The sequence below is a fragment of the Phaseolus vulgaris genome, chromosome 11 (genome assembly GCF_051622355.1).
Source record: "Phaseolus vulgaris cultivar YP4 chromosome 11, ASM5162235v1, whole genome shotgun sequence".
Taxonomy (NCBI): domain Eukaryota; kingdom Viridiplantae; phylum Streptophyta; class Magnoliopsida; order Fabales; family Fabaceae; genus Phaseolus; species Phaseolus vulgaris.
In genome coordinates, this window is record NC_143508.1 from 40922108 (window position 1) to 40941591 (window position 19484).

The 19484-nt window shown below is 41.9% G+C and overlaps 3 non-coding genes and 1 pseudogene across 3 annotated transcripts; all 4 read left to right on the forward strand.

The window, feature by feature from the left end:
* The first annotated feature begins 14469 nt into the window (after positions 1–14469).
* On the forward strand, positions 14470–14574 carry LOC137812024 (U2 spliceosomal RNA; annotated as a pseudogene).
* Positions 14575–15081: 507 nt separating this feature from the next.
* On the forward strand, positions 15082–15385 carry LOC150023254 (signal recognition particle RNA). The gene has a single exon (XR_016518009.1).
* Positions 15386–17717: 2332 nt separating this feature from the next.
* On the forward strand, positions 17718–17913 carry LOC137811935 (U2 spliceosomal RNA). The gene has a single exon (XR_011081199.1). It is a non-coding gene; the product is annotated as a U2 spliceosomal RNA (small nuclear RNA).
* Positions 17914–18972: 1059 nt separating this feature from the next.
* Positions 18973–19273, forward strand: LOC150023255 (signal recognition particle RNA). Its single transcript, XR_016518023.1, has one exon.
* Positions 19274–19484: the final 211 nt, after the last annotated feature.

The following is a 19484-nucleotide window of genomic DNA, read 5'->3' on the forward strand; positions in this document are numbered from 1 at the left end:
AATATGAAATATCTAAAAATATCTATAATATCTCATAATATCAAATAATATTTAATTATATCTAATAATATCTAAAAGAAAGTATATGCACTTTTACTTTCACCAACTCTGACATCCATCTAGTGTAGAATTCAAGGAAATTTATTTGTACTAGTAAACACCTTCCTCTTGTAAAATAACACATGCTCCAAAGTTCATATCTAAATTATACCGGTCGGTACCGGACAAAAGGGTTCCTGTGGATTCCTGCAAAGAATGACAAAAGGGCGCCCTAGCGGCCGTTTGCACTCCGACGCTCAAGTCAGCCAGCAAGAAACACCAAAAACTATGCACCTCTGTATCGGAGCACCGCGTATGGCACTCTGAAGGTGGTAAAAAGGAAACTATTTCTAGTGTGTATTTTCTCGTTCTGGCAAAGATCTTTCCCCAGTCCCTTGTCCGTAACCTCAAGGCTCGAGCAAACAACTAGAGAGTTTCTGGAAAATTTGCCAAAAGTTCGAACCCCGTTTCCAACATTCGAGGAGCTATTTAAGCTACTCCCGCATTCAAAGCGCCTTAAAGCGCATTTAATTATAAAACGTAGCGCATTTAAGACGTTTAAACCGATTGGGAGCATTTATAGTACCTTAAACGCTCGAAACGAAAACTATATTAAATAACCTTAATTACCTTGGACCAGACAAAATGGCGTTTCTAATCTGACCTGGCTGCTGTACACGTGGAGGGCCTCACAGCGCCGTGACCCCATCTGGGGGCATTTCTTCGTGTGAGTCCTCCTACCTGGGAGTGCATCTGCGCTAGAGGTGACTTTTTGGGTGCCAACTCATGCCCCCAAACATCTAGTCACTCACTTTGAGAGCGTATCTGCCTTCCTCTCGTACCCTGCACCTGGCTACCCTGGGCGTGACCCTCCTTTTGAGTCGTATCTATCCCAAGGGCGTCTTTGGGGCGGCAGGGGCACTTTACGAGTCAGGCTGCCCTACACTGGCGCTATCACTATGGCCTTGAAGCCACCTTTCTCTTCTCTTTATTACTACCCCTCAATTATCGGGATTTGAGGCCTTCCCACGGCGTCGCTCCCTCCATGGTCTTTCCTACCCATGGGTATCGGGGAGCCACACTGTGATTGCCTTGCCTTAGTGATATTTGATATTGGCGACGCCCTGGTTGGGCGACGCCTTCACCTAGGCGACGCCTTGCCTTGGCGACGCTTCCTCTTGGCGACGCTGGCACTTGGCGTCTCTTCACCTAGGCGACGCCTTGTGTTGACTTTGACTCCAGGCGTTGACTTTGACCTTGACTTTGTCAACGCCCGGATACGGGACGGTACACAAGCCCCCCAGTCTTAAGCCGAAGACTTGTCTTCAGCGCAAAGACTAAGGCCTCGCCCACGCCGTCCACGTGTCACCCTAATGACGTGTCATTCCCTGCTAACTCAACAATTCTCGAATTATTGACGTGACACTCTCTGAACCATAGGGGCGCTCTTAATGGCTGATTGGACATCCTCTGAGGCGGGGAAAGTAACACCTTTTGGGGCTACGCTTAATCGTGTGCCACGTGGCTCATCACACGGTCAGCCTCTAGAGTCCCTTGCGCTCCCCTTGAGCGCTTAATCCCTTGACACGCGGCACAATCTCACGGCTCCAAATTAGTGCCTCTTGGGTTGCAAATGTAACGTTCGAGTTACCCCAAACCCCGCGCTCACACCATTGTTCCATCCATTCTCTCTGCGTCTCCGCACTGTTCATCGCCTTCAAACCTTTTCTCTGCAACTTCTGGTCTTTCCTTCGTGCTCTCCTTCCTCCCTCACTTTGATAGCAAAGGTATGATTTTTGCATCTCCACGACTCTTCTCCTTCGTCGCATTGCATCACTGTTTATTGAACTGCCTGGGACTGTTTACGTTTATGCCTTACTGTGTTCTTCCGCTTCTCCTTTCTTCTCCGTTCCCTTCTCCTTCTTTCTGGGTTTTCTCGTGTGGGTGGCATTTCCTGGGGTTTTACCCCCTTTTCTGTCTTGGCATCACTTGTTAAAAACCTTTTTCCTTTGTTCTTACTCCAGCTATTTATTCACACCATGACGCGCCCGAACTCAAAGTCTGATTCTCCCCCCAAGACCCCCAAGTCCAACTATAAAGCCTTCTATTCATGGGCCCCCGACGAGCTCTTGAACGAGTGTACCAGCCTGACAACCTTCCAGGACCTGGAGAATCATCATGGGGATCCTCACTTGTACAACTTTAATGCTTTTTGCCGCACCCATGACGCGCACATCTTTGTTCGTCCCGGCAGACCTGGGGAACCTGTCTGCGTGGATGACAGACCTAGAAAGGGGAATCCTTTCTTCTTCATTTACCAGACGATGTTTAAACGCGTCGGGGTGCGTCTCCCATTCACGCCCTTCGAGAGGGAACTTCTCACCGAGATTAACACAGCCCCCGCCCAGCTCCACCCCAACAGCTGGGCATTTGTAAGGGGTTTTCAAATTCTCTGCAGGTACCTGGGCATCCTTCCCTCTGTGGATGTTTTCTTGCATTTCTTCGAGGTGAAGAAACAGGGGAAAAGCTTTTGGGTAAGCTTCTCCGGGATCGCGGGTAGGATCCTTCTCTCCCTCTTCAAGAACTCCTACAAAAACTGGAAAGGAAAATTCTTTAGGGTGTGCTGCGCCAAGCACGACCCCACAGCCTTAGACGGCTTTCCCCTGTACTGGACGGAGCACCCTAAGCTGCTCAGGGCCAAAGCCCTGGATGAGCTATCCCCTGCTGATAGGGAGGTATGCAAGGCCTTGGGTGGCCTGGGGATTGTCTTCGATACGTTGAAGCTTATCGCGAGCGAATACAACGCCCACGCCCTGACCACATACTTTGGTAGGGAGACTCTCCCCTTACCATCTTTTGTTATCTGTACCTTACTACCTAATGTTTGTTCCTCTGGCCTCTTCCACCTGTTTTCCATTGTGCCATGTGACTTGCGTCTCATGCATCTACGCGTTTTGTGGTTTTGTATAATTGCTTTGGCTTTGACTTCTGCTGCTTGGTTTATCAGGATGTAGGATCGGTGATGGATGCCTCCAAAAGGATGATGCTGGCAAAAGTGATGAAGGCCGCTCGTGCTGCCAAAGTGGGCGCCTCCTCCGCCCCTGCTGCTGACCCAAACCCCCCATCAACCCTGCCTCCGCCACCACCGACCACTACCGAAGCCCCACTAGGCTCATCTTCACCGTCCCCACATAGCCCCGAGGCGCTTCAGACTCCCGGCTCTCCTCCGCCCATCGTCGCCGTCCCTCTAGCCGTGGCTTCATCACCGACTCCAACCCCCCTTGACAAAGGAAAACGAGTCTTGGAGATTATATCCGATGATGAGGACTCGGATGGCGTGGCACCCTTCAAGAGGAGGAAATCTGCGAGGGTTCCCCTCCTACCAGCGGCGTCGCCCCAAGGAGAGGATTCCTTCAGGGACAACCCTCCAAGTGCTACTTCCCTCCCCCCCCCCCCAATGGTCCAAGAGGAAACAGGCGAAGGTGCCGAATCTGCTCCACCCCCGCCATCAGCAGAGGTCTCTGCTTCTCCCGCCTCCGTCGCTGCCGCCCCCGATCTTATTGCCATCCCTCCTACAATTATGCATCTGATGAGGGGCTTCAGCGGTGGATCAATGCCAGAAGGCTCCGACAGGAAGGAGGGCACGCCCTTCTACTTGGGGGCCTTCTTGGCGGTGGCCCTTGAATGGCGTGCCCAAGCCAGAAACGCTGTTCTGCAAACTCAAACCCTCCAGGCCTTGGAAACAAGGGTAGCTGCCCTGGAGGGGGAAAAGAAGATTCTGGGACGCCAAAACGAAGCTTACCAAACCACCCTGAAGCAGGCGCAAGAGGCCAAAGAAGAGGCTGAAAAACAACTAGCAGAGGCGGTGGAGCTGCAGGTTGACTCCTACACTCGGGAAGTCACTCTTCAAGTCCAAGTAACAGGCCTCCAGGGCATGGTCGAAACTTACGACGAAGTCCAAAAGGTCTTGAAGAGCCGGTGCAGCGAGCAGGCTGACAGACTGGAGCGGGTGGAGGGGGAGATGGCTACCCAGGCCAAAGCTATGGGCCTTCTCCAGGTTGACTACGACAAACTGCAGGTCGAAGTCAGCCGACTCCGTGTGGAAAAGGAAGGTTTGGAGAAACAAGTGGCTTCGGGGGACGCCATCATCGAGGAGTTAGAGAAGGATAAGAAGACCCTCGTCAATGACATGGCGGGTACCTTCGAGGAGGGGTTCAAAGAGGCTCTAGCCCAGGCCGTTTGTGAGAACCCGGGAATCGACGTTTCCAACTTTGATTCCACTCATCACATCGTTGATGGAAAGGTCGTGCCCTTGGAGATGGATGATTGAACCGCCGCCCTCAACCGCCACCCTTCTCCTTCACACTTCACACTTGTTTTTGACCCCCTTTGATAAGCTTGTAATTCTTTGAACTGTTTGCACTTTCGTTACAACTTTGGGTTTTTGCATGACTATTTTTGTGCCATTGAGTTATCGAATTCCGCCTGTATGATTTTACTCTCGTTCTTTGCCTTCACGTGCTTTGATTGTTTTGCCTGTACTCTACCCGTTTCTTTCATTGCGTTGGGCGACCCTGTATGCCCGGGAAAGGTCACGCGTCGATGCCCACGCCCATGGAGAGGCTTGCCTAACGGCGCCGTACCGTCCACAGGGTGTCTCAAACACCAAAGTGATCCGTCCCTTGATTCTTGGTGCCCGGCGCCCACTCCTAAGGAGAGGCCTGCTACAGCAGTGCCGTATCGTCCCAGGGTGTCTAAGAACGCCGAGTACTCTAGGGGGGGGTCGTTCCCTCCATCGTCTTTCCTTCCCATGGGTATCGAGGAACAACCCTGCCAGCGATCCGCTGGCGTTTGGCGATTTCGTCTCCCTCCACAGTCTTTCCTACCTGTGGGTATCGGGGAGGCGGCACTGCTGTTACTTGGGTTGACGACGCCCGCAACGTCTCATGCTGGCGTCGCCCTCTGCGCCTTTCCTGGCGACGCCTCGGGCGTCTCATGCTGGCGTCGCCCTGGGCGTTATCTTTACCTTGGCACTGACTTTAACCTTGGCCCTGGCCGACGCCTGAGGATAGCGAAGAGCTCAAGGTTTCACCTGTGCTATCCACGTGGCGCTTCTTGCATGGCTGATGGGATATTCAGTCACTTGACTTGGTCCTGACACCTTCTGTGCCCCTGACCCACTCTCGACGGCGCATCGTACCCTTGGGCATTCTGTCGATACGACGTTTTCTGAGTTTAACCAGTGGTGCCAGGGCCATCCTCCCATCCTCTGCCACGTGGCTCAATCGTGCGGTGCATCCATTCGCGTCGTTTGGCGCTATAACTGCAATACTTCCATTTGCGTCGTTTGGCGCTCTAACCGCGATATTTAATTCTTCAAACCTTGAAACTGTCCTCATCATTTCTGCGCTTTTCGTAACCTACTTGCACCCTTTCTACTTGCAACCTTTCTCTTCTCGCGAAAAGTTCTTCTAGTGTTCGTTCCCACCAGCGTTTTACCCTTGCGTTACCAGCGGGCCACCCGCCTTCAAACCTCCCTGATTCTTTTCAAGCATGTCTTCTCGGGCTCCTCCCCCCAGGGTCAACCCCAAGGACCTGTATACTTGGGCTTCGAGTGAGCTTCTTGACGAATGCTCATGCTTACTCTCCACCAGGGCCATAAGGGAACACAAAGGGGATTCTTGCTCCTATAATCACCGTGCCTTCGCGAGGAGGCACGACGACGATATTGCTGTGCTCCCTTGCACTCTAGGGGAGCCAGTAGTGATAGCGCCAGTGTAGGGCAGCCTGACTCGTGAAGTGCCCCTGCCGCCCCAGAGACGCCCTTGGGATAGATACGACTCAAGAGGAGGGTCACGCCCAGGGTAGCCAGGTGCAGGGTACGAGAGGAAGGCAGATACGCTCTCAAAGTGAGTGACTAGATGTTTGGGGGCATGAGTTGGCACCCAAAAAGTCACCTCTAGCGCAGATGCACTCCCAGGTAGGAGAACTCACACGAAGAAATGCCCCCAGATGGGGTCACGGCGCTGTGAGGCCCTCCACGTGTACAGCAGCCAGGTCAGATTAGAAACGTCATTTTGTCAGGTACAAGGTAATTAAGGTTATTTAATACAGTTTCTGTTTCGAGCGTTTAAGGTACTATAAATGCTCCCAATCGGTTTAAACGTCTTAAATGCGCTACGTTTTATAATTAAATGCGCTTTAAGGCGCTTTGAATGCGGGAGTAGCTTAAATAGCGCCTCAAATGTTGGAAACGGGGTTCGAACTTTTGGCAAACTTTCCAGAAACTCTCTAGTTGCTTGCTCGAGCCTTAAGTTTACGGACAAGGGACTGGGGAAAGATCTTTGCCAGAACGAGAAAATACACACTAGAAATAGTTTCCTTTTTACCACCTTCAGAGTGCCATACGCGGTGCTCCGATACGGAGGTGCATAGTTTTTGGTGTTTCTTGCTGGCTGACTTGAGCGTTGGAGTGCAAACGGCCGCTAGGGCGCCCTTTTGTCCTTCTTTGCAGGAATCCACAGGTAATCAGTGGGAAGGAGTCCCTAGCTGACGGTTGAGGTTGCGCACGAAGACGTCCCAGGTCAACCAGACGGAACAAAAACATATTTAAAGCACCGAATAAATTATGGCAATGACAGTTATGAGAGTCCTTTATGAGTGACATTTATGTCTCGGATTATGCGAGAAATATCTCTGACAAATCATCTAAATACTGATTAGTTGAGATATGATACAAATATTCTTCAAATATACCAACAAACATATATACCAGTATACATCCCTTTAAACCAGAGATCATGATACACATCAATGAACAAAACAACTGATATTCAGGAAATCACAAGGACCCATGGCAAACACTATAAATAAACCCTTTGCAAAGGTGTAAGGTACGCTTTAATCAGTTTACAAATATACACTTTTTACACACTGTACTTACTTGATCGTCGGATTCTCATTTTCAGGTTAACCCCGACCGAGGATCAGCATTTGAGGAAGGAGACTCGAAGAAAGGAGCGAGGAAATCATCAACACGTCAACAATTGTACAACTAGTCTCATGTATTATCAAGACCCTCTTTGCCTATACAAGTACATATACAATTAATATAATAATTTTATGTCATCATCTATGAAAAAGACAAATGATTACAACAATTGACAAAAAAATTGTAAATCAAAGTTTTGAAATTACCTACAACAAATACACACAACCTACAAGATGTCAGTCTGATGGATTTGATTGGTTCATCTTACACATCAAAGCCCAACACAAACTATCAACCACATATTCATAAACTACACTTTCCCAATTATACTTACTCAATTCACCTAGATCGTCGACAAACCTAAATAACCATCATAAACAATACTCATTCTACTCGACAATAAAACTCACATAAGCCTAAGAAATTGTACAACCGACAAGACAACTATCGTTGAAATATTTCACAATTTAATAAAAAATCATGTTCACATTTACATGATTCCTACCAAACATAATCCTACTAATATTCGGTTAACGTCTTGTTCAATACCAAATACTTGGTCCTACAATACTACCGCAAACACACTCAATTTGTCCCAAGCAAAACAAACATATAATCATGTTTTGTTAAAAAAAATGATAAACATTGTTCTCCATAATTGATTCATCAAATTCACTCTCTTCAAGATTATATCCCACAAAAAACTATAAATGTACAGATATGGAATGAGTTCAACCAATAAATTACTAAACAAACCTGATAGTATAATCAAATGCTAGTAATAATAAACAAAGCATTTTGTCTCTTGCACGTATAAGTCTCACAAATTTACAACAACCAAATCGATTCACAACTGAAATTAATACTTTTCTTAATTTTCTCTTCATGTAGGAGCATAGTATCAAGACATTTTATATTGTTAGATTTATATTATGATAACAATTAAAGAGAACAATATTTTCATTCAAAAGAATAACTGTTGTAAGTGGGGAACTACATTCATGATCTGACGCTAAAGAAGCACCTGAATAGTAAAATAAAATATGAAAAGGAAGTTAAAAAAATATTGTGAAAAAACCAATGCTAAGGTAACCACTTAACTAAACAAGGATAACCCTTAACTAATCTAGGGTCATCATTTTCGAAAAACAGAGCATATGAATTTACTAGATTTAAAGGGTACCAAATTTTACCAAGCGTCCTTGAGATGGAGAAGGCTCGGAAATGAAGTAAAGGGTGTAGTGGTAGGGGGTCAGTGGTGCGAAGAGCCATGCACGGTTCGTGTGGAAGCGAAGAAACTGTTCGAGAATAGGTTCAAGGCAACAAGAGATTTTGGGGTAAGGCTAGATGCAGTTGAATTTAACACCTTATCTCCAGAAGATAGCTTGAATCTCATTTTGCCCTTTAAAGAGGAGGAAATCAAGGAAGTGGTGTGGCAATGTGATGGGTCAAAGAGCCTGGGCCCTGATGGGTTTAACTTTAAATTTCTGAAGGAAAGCTGGGCGTACATAAAAGACGAGGTTGTCAAACCCATGGTCTCATTTCACGATTCTGGTAAAATACCAAAGGGGTGCAATGCATCTTTCATAGCCCTGGTTCCAAAAGTTAAGGATCCCTCAAAGCTAGAGGAGTATAGACCCATTTCCTTAGTGGGGGCTATATATAAAGTCATTTCGAAGGTGTTGGCAGGCAGAATAAAAGAAGTTCTAAACTCTGTCATTGATGAGTGCCAATCTGCTTTTCTAACGGGTAGAGGAATGTTAGATAGCGTGCTCATGGCTAATGAGGTAGTTGAGGACCTTAGAAGGAGTGGAAGGAGAGGTCTATGCTTGAAGGTAGACTTTGAAAAAGCATACGACTCGATTAGATGGGAATATCTGTATGATATGTTACACAAGATGGGGTTCCACAATAAGTGGGTTATGTGGATACGAGGGTGCCTGGAATCGGCAACAGTTTCTGTGCTAGTCAATGGGAGCCCGACGGAGGAATTCAAACCAACAAGAGGATTGAGGCAAGGAGATCCACTTGCTCCATTTCTCTTCATAGTTGTAGCTGAAGGTTTAGCTGGGTTAGTAAGGCAAGCTAATAGGGCCAATCTATTGTCAGGTGTTAAGTTTGGTAGAGAGGAGGTGGATTTAAGTATCTTACAATTCGCAGATGATACACTTTTCTTGTGCGAAGAGTCTGAGTCTCATAGTAATGTGGTAACTGTGAAGGCGATACTAAGAGGCTTTGAGTTAGCATCAGGCTTGAAGATTAACTTTCATAAGTCCAAGATTGCAGGAGTGAATGTTGAAAGAAATGCTATGGCCAAATATGCAAAGACTCTAAATTGTGACCAAATGGGAATTCCGTTTAAGTACCTGGGTGTAGAAGTGGGAGGGAACCCAAGGAAAAGCAAATTTTGGGAGCCTGTGTTAACCAAATTAAAAGCAAGACTTAATGTGTGGAAAGGAAGATTTTTTGTCCTTAGCAGGGAGAATTTGTCTAATTAAATCAGTCATTACAGCGGTTCCTCTATTCTACCTCTCCATCTTTAAAGCACCAGACTCAGTGTATCAAAGCATAATCAGAATTCAACGGAAGTTCCTGTGGGGGTGGGGGAAGGAGAAGAGACCAATAGCATGGGTTAGTTGGGAAATCGTTTGCAAAACAAAAGAGGAAGGGGGTCTGGGGATCAGAGACATCCGGAAGTTTAACTATGCACTCCTGGCCAAGTGGAGGTGGCGACTTGTGTCGGATGAAAAAGGGAAGTGGAAGGATCTAATGATATCAAAGTATGGGATGGACCTGGATTATCCGCAAACCCCAGTGAAAATGCAGACGTGGTGGTGGAGAGATCTGCAGAAAGTATGTACAGAGGGAGAGGGAACAGGCTGGTTCCAACAACAGTTAACTTGGAGATTAGGAGGAGGTGACAAAGTGAAATTTTGGGAGGACGTGTGGTTTGGCAATAGCAGCCTCAAAACTCAGTACCCTAGGCTATTCTCAATATCCTTAAATCAAGGTCAAAGGGTCAATGAGGTGGGGGAGTGGGAAGATGCAACATGGCGGTGGAAAGTAAGGTGGAGGAGGCCTAGATTTGAGTGGGAATCCTTGATGGAAGCAGATTTTCTCCAACAAATATCCCGGGCAAGCGTGTTGAGGGAACAAAAAGATGTCTAGATGTGGGGGTGTGAAGATTCGGGTCCTTATTCTGTCAATTCAGCTTATGGGTACCTAATTAAGCAGGCCAGAAGCCCACATCAGGAAGTGTTCAACTCCCTATGGAAGATTAAAGCGTTACCCAATGTCATAACCACAGTGTGGAGGGTCTTCCTAGGTAGAATCCCAACTAAAGTGAGTTTGAGAAGGAGGGGGGTGATTCTAAGCTCAACGGTCTGTGTTTTATGCCATACTAAGGATGAGACATGTCAACGTATTTTTCTAGAATGCTCTTTTGCCCAGAAGGTGTGGACCCTATGTTTTAACTGGATAGGCATACAGTTTGTACAACACAATGACTTACTGAAGCACTTCGAGAACTTCTACTTGACACAACTGAGTTGTAAACAAAATCTCTTGTGGAAAGGAGTATGGGCAACAATAGTGAGGTGTATTTGGGAACATAGGAATTCTATTGTGTTTAAACGAGGTGTAGTAGATGTGGAAGAAACTTTCCAGCTGGTCCAGCTTAAGACGTGGCAGTGGCTAAAGCACAGAAGCCACTCCTTCAATTACTCCCCTACAGATTGGGTTCTCAATCCCCTAATCTGCTGCAGAAGTTTTAAGTAATTGGAAGTAGGCAGGTACTTTATTGGAAGCTGGACGGGGTTGTGTATGCGAAGGAATGTGAATGATGGTATATGAAGGAATACAATAAAAATTGTGGACAAAGTGGATATTAGGTGGTTTTACTTCCTGGTGTGCAATGTGCTGGCCTAGATCAGTTGTTTAATTGTAACAAGAACCAACAAGGGAGTGTTTGAGCAAGAGAGGGGTGATGGTTAACACCACAGAATGTACCCTTTGCCAGACCAAGGAGGAAACGTGTCAGCACCTCTTTGTAGAATAATGGGTTATGAACCCGCTGACCTGCATTTGCAGTATCAAATAACAAGGGGAGGCATATAGCAGGCTAGACGGGCTAATGGTGGTGCTGCTGGAAAGAAGAAGGATAAGGACTGGGTAATAGCCACTATGGTTGGAGCAAGGAAGTGGCATGGGTACAGTAGGTCTCTGATGGAAGTGGCAAATCTGGAGAGGATGGTTCTACAGTCGGTGATCGTCGAAGGTATGCAAGTCAACATGATTGTCGGTCGGTGAAGTGGTGCTCTACATAGGTCAACATGATTGCCGATCGGTGAAGCGGCATTATCCATTTGTGTGTAGTCGGTGGTCGCCGAAGTTATACAAGGTCAACATGATCGCCGGTTGATGAACCGGCGACCTCCATGCGTACGTAGTAGGTGGTCGTCGAAGTTATGCAAAGCTCAACATGATCGCCGGTAACTGAAACAGCGATATCCATAGGTCAACATGATCGCCGGTCGATGAAGCGGCGCTCTCCATATCTGTGTAGTTGGTGGTCGTCGAAGTTATGCAACGCTCAACATGATCGCCGGTAATTAAAACGGCGATAGTCAATATGATCACCGATCGAGGAAGCGGCGTTCTCCATATGTGTGTAGTCGGTGGTCGCCGAAGTTACTTGAAACGGCGTGCTCCATATGTATGTAGTCGGTGGTCGCCAAAGTTATACAAGGTCAACATAATCGCCGCTCGATGAAACAACGATCTCAATGCGTGCGTAGTCGGTGGATGTCGAAGTGATGCAAAGGCTAACATGATCGCCGGTCGGTGGTCGTCGAAGTTATGCAAAGATAATCGCCGGTCGAGGAAGTGGCGTGCTCTTTATAGGCGTAGTCGGTGGTCGCCGAAGGCAATGTGCATGGGTAACTCGTTGCGTGGCGAGGTGCATGTAGAGGGCATCGGTTGTGGGTGTCTCGAGTTGTATGTTGCTTAAGGTTGGCCCTTCAGAATGGGTGTAGATTAGACTTCCTATTTCTGTAGTATTCAATTTTGAAGCATGCTATGAGGCTTATCCTTCACAAAATTACGTAAGCAGCCTGGTGGCTCACGGTATGTTATTTGACTGGTTAAAGGCAGATGTAGGAGCTAGACTGGTTAAAGGCTGGTTTGGCTGGTTTCATGCTTCTAAGAGAAAGGAAGGAAGCTTAGTCTTAAGTCCTATAAGAGCTCACGTAGCTGGCCCTGCCAAGGGCCTGACTCATGGGTTCAGAGGCGCCATGTGTCTATAGGCATGAAGGGTACATTCAAACTAGACTGCGATCCTGTTTTGATAATGTATGCAGCAGAATTTTAAGGCCTGGATGGAGCTGGAATGGTGATGTAGAATGCTGGTTTCGCATTATACTGCAGCAAACAGATTTTTGTTGTTAGTCATATTTGGTTTTGGTTGTTGTCATAGCCATCTTGTTTGATGTTGGTGGTCCCTTTGGATGCTGCTCTAAATGACTCCAGTAATAGATTTCGCTTCGCCTGCAGGTCGCAAAGCAGATTGGATGTAGGTGTTTCCTAGATGTTGGTATAGACTTGTTAACTAGCTTTGGGTTTTGTCTTAAGCTATAAGGAAGAGAAATCTTTTTTGTATAAGGGTTGGGATACCCCTGAAGTATCCCCTTTAAATTTAATTTATTCATTGCTGATAAAAAAAAAAAAAAAAGATTTTTCGAAAAATATTTTAAGGTATTAAATCCAAGTTCGAACTTGATTATGTTAAAAAAAATGGTAAACTTGGAATATATTTGAAAACAGATTTATTGCAAAATCTGTCTAGATAATTCAAAACTATAAAAGATATTGTTTTAGTGTTTTTTTTTATGTGTTTAAATTATGATTGACTTTAATAATCAATGAATTTTGAAAATATGCTTTGGTATGTTTAATAATATTTAACTCTGATTGTTATCAATAATTAAAATTTATACAGTTTCAGTGATACCGTGATTTTTTATGTCGATTATTTCTATTACCATATAAATAGTTTCTATCATTAATAAAAAAACTATAAAGTAGTTCTATAGTAAAATTTTGGTTATTATACCTAATAACCAATAATACCTTATTTCATAAAGTCGTAATACATGGTTATTATTTTTCATGTTAAATTTTTCAATCATTTTGGAACCACTGATTTTTTAACTTTTCTTTAGTGTGAAACTTCTATAACGGATAAAAGGTAAAACACCATTGCGGATATCAGTTAGTACAATTAAACAACCACTAAATTTAAATTTAGAGGTGATGTGTCCTATACAAAATAATGTGAGAGGCATCAATCAGACAGTAATATCACATGATTTCATCATCATTTCAAATAAAACTTCTTATTACAACAAAACATTATAGGACCCCTCTCATTAATTAATATTTTGATACATACAAGACCATTATATTAATTAATATTTGATACACTGTGGTCACAGCTAAACTTAGTTAAGAGACCATAGAAAGCAGAATCAAAAGGGAGTTTGAGTCATATGGTCCAATCAAAGGGTTAGGAATTTTGATATCCCCAAGAGTATTTGGTAAGAGCTCATTCATTGTTTCTTAGTTAGTTATATCTTATGTTTTCATAAATTATGTATGATTTTAGGGTTTAGAACTCATTTAAAATGTCTTTCTCAGTTACATAATTAATCATCTCATTAGTGAGTAACTGCATAGAGAATAAGGTTTGTAAACCTTATGAGTCATTTTAATTTCATTCTAAAAAATTTAATTACTCAGACTTCGGTACTGTTAAAATAACACTTCTTTCAAAAGACTTCTTAGCCTGATGCCAACAACAAGTACATGAATAACACTGACTAACTATACACTTTTCACAGAATTCATTATTGTCTAAATTTTAAACACAGCTTAAGAAATCAACGAAACTGTGGCAGTAGAATGTATATTAACTATATTAACAAACTCTTAATGACTAGTCACAGGAGGCTCTTCTCTTCGTTTGATTCCAAGTCTTCCACCCTAAGAAGTGTGTCTGTTCTCATGCATGAGGCTCAATGTATTTCTACCTTTCATCCTCATCATATAATGCGAAATCAGGATTGTTATCATTTTCATTTCTTCCACTTTTATATTAAACGACATTGTTACAGATAACTAGCATGACTTTTTCTTTGTTTGTTAGAAGATATCGAAAAAACAGCTTCAAGTTTGTCATGTTTCTGTCGCTGATTTGTTGGACCAAAGCTGTCTCCCAAAAATTTTTAGGCATTCAAAATCAAACTTAAATATATGGAAGTTTATAAAATTATTTGTATCCACTTGTTGAAGCATCTTTTTTAACTGACAAAGTTCCACATTTGTCACAACTCTGTCAGGAAGATGGAGCTCACAATATAAGAACAGAATAGTTTACATAAAGCAAATCATACTGCCTTTTGGCTAAGATCAAGTGTGTAGTACTGTTCTTATCAGTTTAATATCTAATATGTGGATCATTATCAAATGGTTATGGATAAACAACAAAATGTACAATTATTCAAATTACCCTAAACCCTGCTGATATAGGGTACAATCCAGAGCAAAATGTTGGCAGCTGAGAATTCTGTCTCCACCAAGAATCTTACTTTTGATTCCAAAACATCTTTCCAAATTCACTTTTCTTTTTTTCCAACCTCCTCTTCCATTTTTCAAATAAGACTAAATTAAATGTTTAAATCTAATAACATGGTATGCAGATGATCTCTCAAGAGATGATTTTACAGGTTCATGGAATTCTCCATGACAGCAAAATAGGAAGAAGCACAAAAAACAGTATTATTCTCGTAAAGGCAAAGGCAAGGCAAGGGTGTATACCCAAAACAAAGTTTATCAACTCCCCTCTGTTTTGTCGCTCCCAAATTATTCTATATTTCAAGAGTGAAGTATTTCAAAATTAAGTGGCTATACTACAAACTTTATGATAATTACATCCCACATCCCAAAGAAAATGAAACAACAAATTCTTTATAACTTCACTGACAAGGTGTCAAATTGCTGAGCTGGGTTACTCCAGCTTGTGACCCAAGTGGGAGCTTCAATGTGATGGAACAGCACTGAGACTTGCTGGGTTGGGCTGTGTTTGCAATATGTTGGCCTATCCATTCCAAGTTGAGAGTGCAGTCTGGGGACTTTAGTGAAGGCTAAGGTCTCTTGGCTCTTAGAGTGAAGGGCACAGCGTGAGGCTGGTTTCACAGAGCAACGACCACCTTCCACTCCCGACAGTGGAGGGATCACAGGCTGCAGCAACCTCAGTCCTTAATGGCCTGGTCAGGCTAGTCTGCTTGGACTATCACATTTATTTTTTATTAGGTGTTTGTAGTTTTTATCTTTTTCTCTGAACTTATATTTGCCTTATATACTAGATAGATTAATATAAGTATGGTTTCCTGCACCATGTGTGTTAACAATTTCTCAATCTTGACAACATACTTGCACGTCAGGATACTTGTACGAATTCTTTGAGGCTTAAGTGAGTTTTATTTCTAAATATTTATTGTCTCACAAATGAATTAATTTCATTGTTATTTATATTAATCTTAATAAGTGCATTACTTTGTTGTCTCCACTTCTGAATAGCGTCTACTACTTTCTTTAATATTAACTAATAACATTTGTAATTAAACTTTATTTTAAAGTTTTGACTTTCTCGTTTCTAAAAAATAGGTTTTATATATATCTTTATTTAATTTTAGGAGAAAAACAAATATTTTAAAAATTAATTTAATTTAGTAAAAAAATAACTAAAAAATAGTTTTTACATATATCTTTATTCAATTTTTGGAAAAAAAATAAATATTTTAAAAGTTAATTTAATTTTTTACATTTAATTAAAAGTTATTGTTCGAAGACAAATGTCTTATAGTATTCTTTCTTTCACGAAATCTACTTCCGAATTCAAATTTTGTTTCGAAAACTATTTTTTTCTTGAAGGTTTTATCATGTTTCTTTAATAAATTATGGCGACGACTCCGTGTCTTTTTTGTAAATTTATATCATTCAATCATTATCTGGTTGCTACATAAGACTCCCGTGTCTTTTTTGTAAATTTATATCATTCACTCATTATCTGGTTGCTACATAAGAAAAAGTCATCTAAACCTAATGAGAGATTTCAACATATCAAACATATATCAAGTTGTATCTCCAACATCACGTATAGGTAAACTTTAAACTTCAACTATTAAAATGACAGATGATGTCAAGATGTCTCAGATTATGGAGAATGTGAAGACTCAAGATAGTGTCAACAACGGTCCATCACCTTTTATGATTTGAAGGCAAGTTACAATCCTGGGAATGTGATCTCGCAATGCAATTGAATGGCAAAAACTGCAACTAATGGATGTGAGCAGTGAAGGTCTGACGAAAGTGGGTTTCCTCGATGAACCCATAAGATGTCAGAAGAGGACGCGCCAGAGATGAAAAATTGTGCTCCACCATCATGTATGCAGAGAGAATGTGAAGGACCTTTGGGAGGACATCAATGAGCGTTTTTCTATGGTGAATGTGCCACACACAAATATTTGATACATTGTGATAGCTTTGGAAACTACAGCTACAGACAAAACATCAATAAAACAATCAGACAAAACATCAATAAAACAATCAGCACAAACATTGAACAGAAATTAAACAAATTATATATCTTAACACGGTTTGACAACTTCAACAATAAAACTACTATTTGTAGCTAAACTTAGTTACGAGACCACAGAAAACAGAATCAAAAGGGAGTTTGAGTCATAGTTTCTTAGTTAGTTATATCTTCTGTTTTCATAAGTTATGTATGATTTTAGGGTTTAGAACTCATTCAAAATGTCTTTCTCAGTTGCATAATTCTGCATGCATATCTATATGTACCTTGAACAGCAAAATGCAAACTATTTTCATAATACTGTTTAAAATTAAATATTCATATTTATTAGTTTTGTGGTTCACCAGCTATTAATTTCATGGTATAATTATCCAGAGAATGTGATTTTGTACTGTGTACATCAGTAAACCAGTTGGTTATCATTACTAACTTGATTGTTGAACTGTATAGCTTGTCATGATGCTAATCATTGATACTTAACTATTATTCTTTTCTGTCCAAAGATTTTAGGATACAAATTCAGCTTCTTCCTGATTAAATATATCATCAATGATGGTAAAATAGATGGTAAGAGAAAATTTATATATTTCTTAGTGGTTAGTTGGTTTTGGTTGTTTTTTAGGTAGAACTACTGGTTGGCTTAATGTAAACAATTTTTTTTAAAAAAAATCACACCCCAGGTCACATCTATAAGAGTTATAAGTATCGTATATAGAGACAATCATATCTGCCACTAGTGTGGCCAACTTGCCATCCTAGATTTTGTGTCTATCAATATATGCAAAAGAAAACTGCACCAAGATCCTGCAATGCCCCAAACTCTTTCTCCAAACACGCATAATTGTTCATATTTTTTAGCCCTCTTATAAAATCTGCATATATTTATCAGTTGTGCACAGGGACTAATATAAAATCTTAATATAAACTGAAAAGAAACCCTGCACACGATCATCTCCCAGGTCCCACATTAGTCATGAGTCTGACAAGCAACTGCAACTCATACAATAAAATCTCAACACTTATAATGTTTAAAGCATACCTTTCTCGGCCTTTTGGCTAAGATCAAGTGTAGTATCTGTTCTTATCAGTTTAATATCTGATATGTGGATCATTGATTCACACGATATTAAATTTATTTTTTGAGGGAGAGTGTCAATTACAATAGCTTGCTATTGGGACTCTTAGGCATTGCTCTTGTCTTGCACTTCTGCAAGAGCCTGATGCATCCCACTCCAAATAAGTTTAGAATGTTTTCATATTGGTTTTTTCGTCCTTGTTTTTTTTGTCTTACATAATATAGTAAATTGATTAATATATGTAAATGGGTTGGATCACGTGATCTATTTAATTTAATTTATTATTTATTGTTAATTTCAATGTATTTATTACTATACTCATTTCAGGTACCTATAATTTCTCTGTCAAGGATGTTAGATTGCCGAAGTGAGTTACAAGTGGGGACATTATGATGATGGAACACCCCTGTGGCTGCAATACTTATATTAAACTCAATAATCAATGGGTGTAATAATAAAGAAGCGTATAAGTGTTTGGTACATGAGTACATGAGCTTCCTCTGAGGGAGAGCAACCATATGACGGAGGAGCTTCTCTGAGGCTAATAGCAGTGGTGACTGGAGTTTTATCCCAGCTCATTCATTTTTCTGTCTCCACCAACAATCTTACTTTGATTCCAAAACTTCTTTCCACAATCCGCTTTTCTTTTTTTTCAACCTCCTCTTCCATCTTCCTAATAAGACTAAATTAAATGTTTGAATCTAATAACATAGTATGCAAGATGGTCTCTCAAGAGATGATTTTACAGGTTCATGGAGAATTCCATGACAGCAAGAAAACTTAAAGAGAAAAAAGGGAGCGAAGGGAAAATGGAAAGAAAAGAAAAAAACAGATCACATGTATTATTCTCGTAAAGGCAAAGGCAGGCAAGGGTGTGGATAGACGGCTTGCTATAAAACAAGAGGTTTAGACTGTTTATCAACTAAACAATCTAGTAAGAATACTAGAATAAACGACTTGATGTTTAGATATTTTAAAAAAAAAATAGACTAGACGGTCTAATCAATATCATCTACACAAATACTAGATGCTTTAGCAAAAGAGTGACTACATAAAACTATACTAGACAATCTAACATAATAATGCCTATATATAAAAGCAACACCCAAAACAAAGTGAGTGGCTACACTACAAAGTTTAAGATAATTACATCCCACATCCCAAAGAAAATGAAACACAAAGTCTTTATAACTTCACTGACAAGGAATCAGATTGCTGAGCTGGGTTACTCCAGCTTGTGACCCAAGTGGGAGCATTACTGTGATGGAACAACATTGAGGCTTGCTGGGTTGGACTGTGTTTGCAATTTGTTGGCCTGCCCACTCCAAGTTGAGAGTTGAGTCTGGGGACTTTAGTGAAGGCTAAGGTCTCTTGGCTCTTAGAGTGGAGCTCACAGCGTGAGGCTGGTTTCACAGAGCAGCGACCACCTCCCATTCCCAACAGTGGAAGGATCACAGGCATGCTGCATCCATGGTTCACAATGGCCTAGTGATTCTATTCTGCTTCATCACTTTTTTTTTTTAACTTTCAACTTTTATATGTTTATTTAGCCTTCACATGACTCTTATGTAAAGGTCCCCACTGATTGTCAAGGAATTTTTAAGGATAGAAGTGAAAATAATGTAAATTACAAAGTAATTCAGATAACTCAAAACAGAAATCTGAAAAGAACTATCAATTGATCTGCATAACTGCTGAAAACCCTCCCTGGTTGTCCTCTAAACAT